Genomic DNA, 6,000 nt, shown 5'->3' on the forward strand with positions numbered 1-6,000 from the left:
AAGGAACTCCATGCAAATGGATTTTTGGAGTCATTTGATTTTTGAATCATTTGGCGCTTGCAAATCTTTTTTAAAGAGAATGAGTAAAATACCGTTCATAGGCCAAGAGTTGAACGGGCAACAAACTTAGTGGAAAAATACATGATGATGTATGTGGTTCACTGGGCATAGTTGTGTGCGGGAGATTCTTCTACTTCATGAAAACTTTCAACAATGAATTGAGTATATATGTGGATATATTCAATAAGAAAGAAGTTTGAAATATTTGAATGGATTCAAATAAATTTCAGCATAAAGTGGAAATCATCGTAATAGAAAAGTCAAATATCTATGATTGGATCATGGTGAAAATATTTGAATTACGAGTTTTAGCGAACATCTAAGAGTCATAAAATTGTTCTATAACTCATATTTCTTGGAGTATCATAATAATGATATAGTATCCGAGAGATGTATCCAAACCTTGTTGGATTAATGATGAGATAAAATATTATGACGCCATTATATTTTTGTGGATTATGCTTTAATGACTACCGCTTTTACACTGAATAGAGCATCATCATGATCCGTTGAAATGACACCATACGAGTTATGGCATGGGTATAAACCCTAATAGTCCTTTCTTTAAATTTTGGTCTAAGAGTTTTCAACCAAAATCGGATGAATGTCTTTGTTGGTTATCCCAGAGATTTAATTGGGAATTCTTCCCACGAGACAAAGACAAAAGTGTTTGTCAATGTTTTTTCCAAGAAATTGTTTCTAGTGAAGTATTTGAGTGGGAGGACAATATAATTTGATAAGGTTTATGAACCTGAGCATAATGATCAGAGTAGCGCAGCATCGGAATTAGTTTCGGAAGCGGCCACGACGATCATGGCTCCCATGACTACAAAGTGTTTTAAGCCATGGTGATCGAAGTACATATTGAACCTTGTAGGTATGGTTTACTTTGTGATCAAATAAATGATTTGAGGACAAAGGATTGATTTTGAACAATGATAAACCAACAACAAACAAAGAAGTTATGATGGGCCCTAACTCCGTTAAAATGGCCATGCGCCATGAAATCCATAATAAATGAATACTTTTTGAAAGTAAATGGATCTATAGACTTGGATGAAATATCCTTGAAGAAGCTCGACTTGTCGAAAAATTGTTTACGACAAAGTTCAAAGAGTTGACTACGATAAGATTAGATCTTCCATAGCAATGCTTATAGTCTATGTGGATTATTCTAGTAATCACTACATATTTCTTTTATGAGATATGCTAGTAGGATGGCAAAATACACTACTTAATAGAAGTATGTATACAAGATACAACCAATTGTTTTGCTAGTCCGTAGAATACTAGATAGGTATACGAACTTCAATTGGATGAAGTGAGTATTACGGAGTTGGAATCTTCACCAGATGAAATAGTCAAAGAGTTTTTTGATTTCATCAAGAGACGATGAAGAGGCTTGCATTTGCAAGAAATTAAGTGGGAGCGCTGAGACATATTTATAATACTTTATGTAGATGACATATAGTTGGTTATAAATGATGTAATTATATACTTGATTAAAAGGTTTCATTGTGAAATTAATTTCAATGAAAGGATATGGACTGAAACATATTTAGTGTCAAGATCTATGAAGATAGATTGAAACACATAATAAGTTTAAGTCAAAGTACATAGAATGGATATTGAAGTAGTTCAATATAGAAATATTAAGAAAATGTTCTTGTCATGTGAAGGTTTAACAAGACTTGAGTGTATCAGACACTCGATGAGTAAAAACACATGAGTGATTTTAGATCACGAATAATATGTACAAAATCAGATATCTTGTGCTCTAAAATGTTATGAGCATATACCAGAATGATTCATGAGATGATCATTGGACGACAGTAAGAGTATCCTTGAGTACTTTTGAAGAACTAAGGATATATATATATATATTTTTGTATGAAGAAATGACAAACAAATCGCTGTAAGGTGTTACACCGATATTGGTTTTGTCACATATAAAATATAATTTCAATCTCAAATTAGACTTAAAAGGTAGCACAATGAGCTAGAAGTTGTCTATGCTAGATTTAGAAAAGTTCTAAATATTGTGACGGATTCTACAAAAGAAGGCAGAGTATGTCATTGTTTTGACAATGACAAAGGATGTTAAAGTCAAGAAGTTCTTTGAGAACTTAGTGTAGTTCCAATAGTGTCAGAACTTTGAAGCTATATTGTGTGTGACAATATTAGTGACATATTTCAGACCGCGGAATTAAGGTTCCACCAGAAGACCAAACATATTTAATGCCGACTCATTTGGAAATGAGTGATGCGTTGAGACGCAAATGAATTATAAAATACATACGTTTCTGAGCATGTCAGATCCGTTGACTAAAACCTCTCCCGTGAGCAATACATGATAAAGCACCAGAAGGCCAAGGTGTTATATCTTTACAAATGTAAACTAGATTATTGACTCTAGTGCAAGTGGGAGACTGAAGGAGATATGCCCTAGAGGCAATAATAAAGTGGTTATTATTTATATCTTTATGTTTATGATAAATGTTTATATATCATGCTAAAATTGTATTAACCGAAACATTAGTACATGTGTGATATGTAGACAAACAAGAAGTCCCTAGTATGCCTCTTAAACTAGCTTGTTGATTAATGGATTATTAGTTTCATAATCATGAACATTGGATGTTATTAATAACAAGGTTATGTCATTGTGTGAATGATGTAATGGACACACCCAATTAAGCGTAGCATAAGATCTCGTCATTAAGTTATTTGCTATAAGCTTTCGATACATAGTTACCTAGTCCTTATGACCATGAGATCATGTAAATCACTTATACCGGAAAGGTACTTTGATTACACCAAACACCACTGCGTAAATGGGTGGCTATAAAGGTGGGATTAAGTATCCGGAAAGTATGAGTTGAGGCATATGGATCAACAGTGGGATTTGTCCATCCCGATGACGGATAGATATACTCTGGGCCCTCTCGGTGGAATGTCGTCTAATGTCTTGCAAGCATATGAATGAGTTCATAAGAGACCACATACCACGGTACGAGTAAAGAGTACTTGTCATGAGACGAGGTTGAACAAGGTATAGAGTGATACCGAAGATCAAACCTCGGACAAGTAAAATATCGCGAGACAAAGGGAATTGGTAATATATGTGAATGGTTCATTCGATCACTAAAGTCATCATTGAATATGTGGGAGCCATTATGGATCTCCAGATCCCGCTATTGGTTATTGGTCGGAGTGAGTACTCAACCATGTCCGCATAGTTCTCGAACCGTAGGGTGACACACTTAAAGTTGGATGTTGAAATGGTAGCACTTGAAATATGGAATGGAGTTCGAATATTTGTTCGGAGTCCCGGATGAGATCCCGGACATCACGAGGAGTTCCGGAATGGTCCGGAGAATAAGATTCATATATAGGATGTCATTTTATGTGAAATAAAATGTCGCGGAAGGTTCTATGGAAGGTTCTAGAAGGTTCTAGAAAAGTCCGGAAGAAACCACCAAGGAAGGTGGAGTCCACATGGGACTCCACCACCATGGCCGGCCAGCCCTAGATGGGGTGGAGTCCCAAGTGGACTCCACCATAGGGGGCCGGCCACCCCCCCACATGGGAGGTGGAAATCCCACCCTTTGGGTGGGAGTCCTAGTTGGGCTAGGTTTCCCCTCTTATGGAAGGTTTTGGTTTCGGGTCTTATTCGAAGACTTGGACACCAACACTTGGGATCCACCTATATAATGAGGGGCCAAGGGAGGGGGCCGGCCACCCCAAGACCACAAGCTGGCCGCCCCCCCTTGAGTGGCCGGCCACCCCCTCCCAAACCCTAGCCGCCCCCTCTCCTCCATAACTCCCGCGTAGCTTTAGCGAAGCTCCGCCGGACTTCTTCACCACCACCGACACCACGCCGTCGTGCTGTCGGATTCAAGAGGAGCTACTACTTCCGCTGCCCGCTGGAACGGGGAGGTGGACGTCGTCTTCATCAACAACCGAACGTGTGACCGAGTACGGAGGTGCTGCCCGTTCGTGGCGCCGGAACCGATCGTGATCAAGATCTTCTACGCGCTTTTGCAAGCGGCAAGTGAACGTCTACCGCAGCAACAAGAGCCTCCTCTTGTAGCCTTTGGAATCTCTTCAAGGGTGAGACTCGATACCCCCTCGTTGCTACCGTCTTCTAGATTGCATCTTGGCTTGGATTGCGTGTTCGCGGTAGGAAAATTTTTGTTTTCTATGCAACGTTATCCTACATAGGAGCATGCCAGTAGGCCATGAGCATCATTGGATGCTCATGAGCAATCACCGGAGGGCCACAGCCAGAGATTACAATGAATAGAAATAGCTAGGAAGCACAGAAGCATGGTAATCACAGCATAGTAAGCAGCATACGCATAGCTGTAGAGCAAGAACAGCACAGCACAGCAAGCTAGGATCTATGGCGACAACAGTAAGCTTAGCATAGCAGATTCACAGCAATAGCGCAGTAGCTGAGCATGGCCAGCACCTCCACAAGGAGGGAAGCCATGGCCAGGGATACTGGAGGAGGAAGAAGAGAGGCACAGGAGAAAGAGGGTGGCGGAACACTTACCTGGAGCGAGCATACGGCAGGCGTAGCCGTGGCAGCCACGGCGGCGCGCGCCGAAGACACGGCGGCACCTGGCCAGGCCATGCCAGGCCCGGCGAGCGCCGCAGCACTCCGCATCTTGGCGGCGACAGCCGGCGGCGTCATCACGCCTGAGGTGCCGGTGAGCACCGCACCACCGTGCGGTCAAACGAGAAGGGGATCGGCGTAGGGGCGGCTTAGAACCAGATCTATGCCGTGGATCTGGTGCGCCGTCGCGTGGCGGTGCAGATGCACCCCATGGCGAGGGCCATGGCGGCCGGTGATCGCCGGAATCGGCCGGCGACGATGCGGGCGACGCGGGCCGCCAGAGCACGGGAGAGGATTAGGGTTAGGAGGAGCGGCGCGAGGTGCGGGAGTGAGCGACCGACCGCTCGGGTCGGTTGGACCCGAGCCGGTTTAGCCCAAACCGCTGGGCCACCCTGACAGGTGGGCCCAGGGACATTTTGGGTATTTCATAAATTCCAAATAAGGCAGAAACTTTGAAAATGCATAACAAATTATTAATGGTTCTAAAAAAATAATGAAAAATAGGAAAACCACTCAGAATAAAATTCTCTATCATAATAAAATATGAAATGGAATTTTTGGTGATAAACTAAAATAAGTTCAAATTTGATGAATTAACTAATCATTTAAATCACACATGTTATTTTCAATATGAAAATAAATCCATAAATGCTTATGGACTCTAAAAAACACCTTGACAACATTTCAAGGTTGTATTTTACTTTAAATCAGTATCTCCAAATTATTCTTAGTATTAACCTCTTACATGAAATAATAACGACATCGGAAGGGGGGAACAAACCCTAAAAATGGAATCATGCATAATTGCTTCTTTAACCATTGCCCTTATCGGACAATGATGCTATTTTTCAGAACAAGAGGACAAGGGTCAGTCCATACCTTCCAACTGCAGAACTTTGCAGTGTTCAGGCAAGTTCATCACTTGCTCATGTCATTTGAAGTATTTTTATCAAATTACTTGCAAAGTATTATGGTTATCACTATTGCACAAAAATAAAAACCACTACTTTCATAACTATGAATATGACTATGTGGTGGGCAATGGAACCATGGATTGTGTTGATATGGTGGAGGTTCCATTGCACGGGTTTATATCCATCTAGGATTAAACAACAAATGTCGCCAGTGATTCTTGTGCCGTAATACCCGTGTTAACCATAAGATCCGGAGTGGGACGGAGTAGTCAAAAGTGTTTCCACCTCTCGTTCATCAACGGATGCGCTTTACCGTAGACACTTGTATCTGTCAGGGCAAGCGGTTGGCTGGGGAAGCCTTAAGTCCCCACGGCATAGTCCGTAGACACTTGTCGCTTGAAGTGC

Source organism: Lolium perenne, chromosome 3 (assembly GCF_019359855.2).
Source record: "Lolium perenne isolate Kyuss_39 chromosome 3, Kyuss_2.0, whole genome shotgun sequence".
NCBI classification, from domain to species: Eukaryota; Viridiplantae; Streptophyta; class Magnoliopsida; order Poales; family Poaceae; genus Lolium; species Lolium perenne.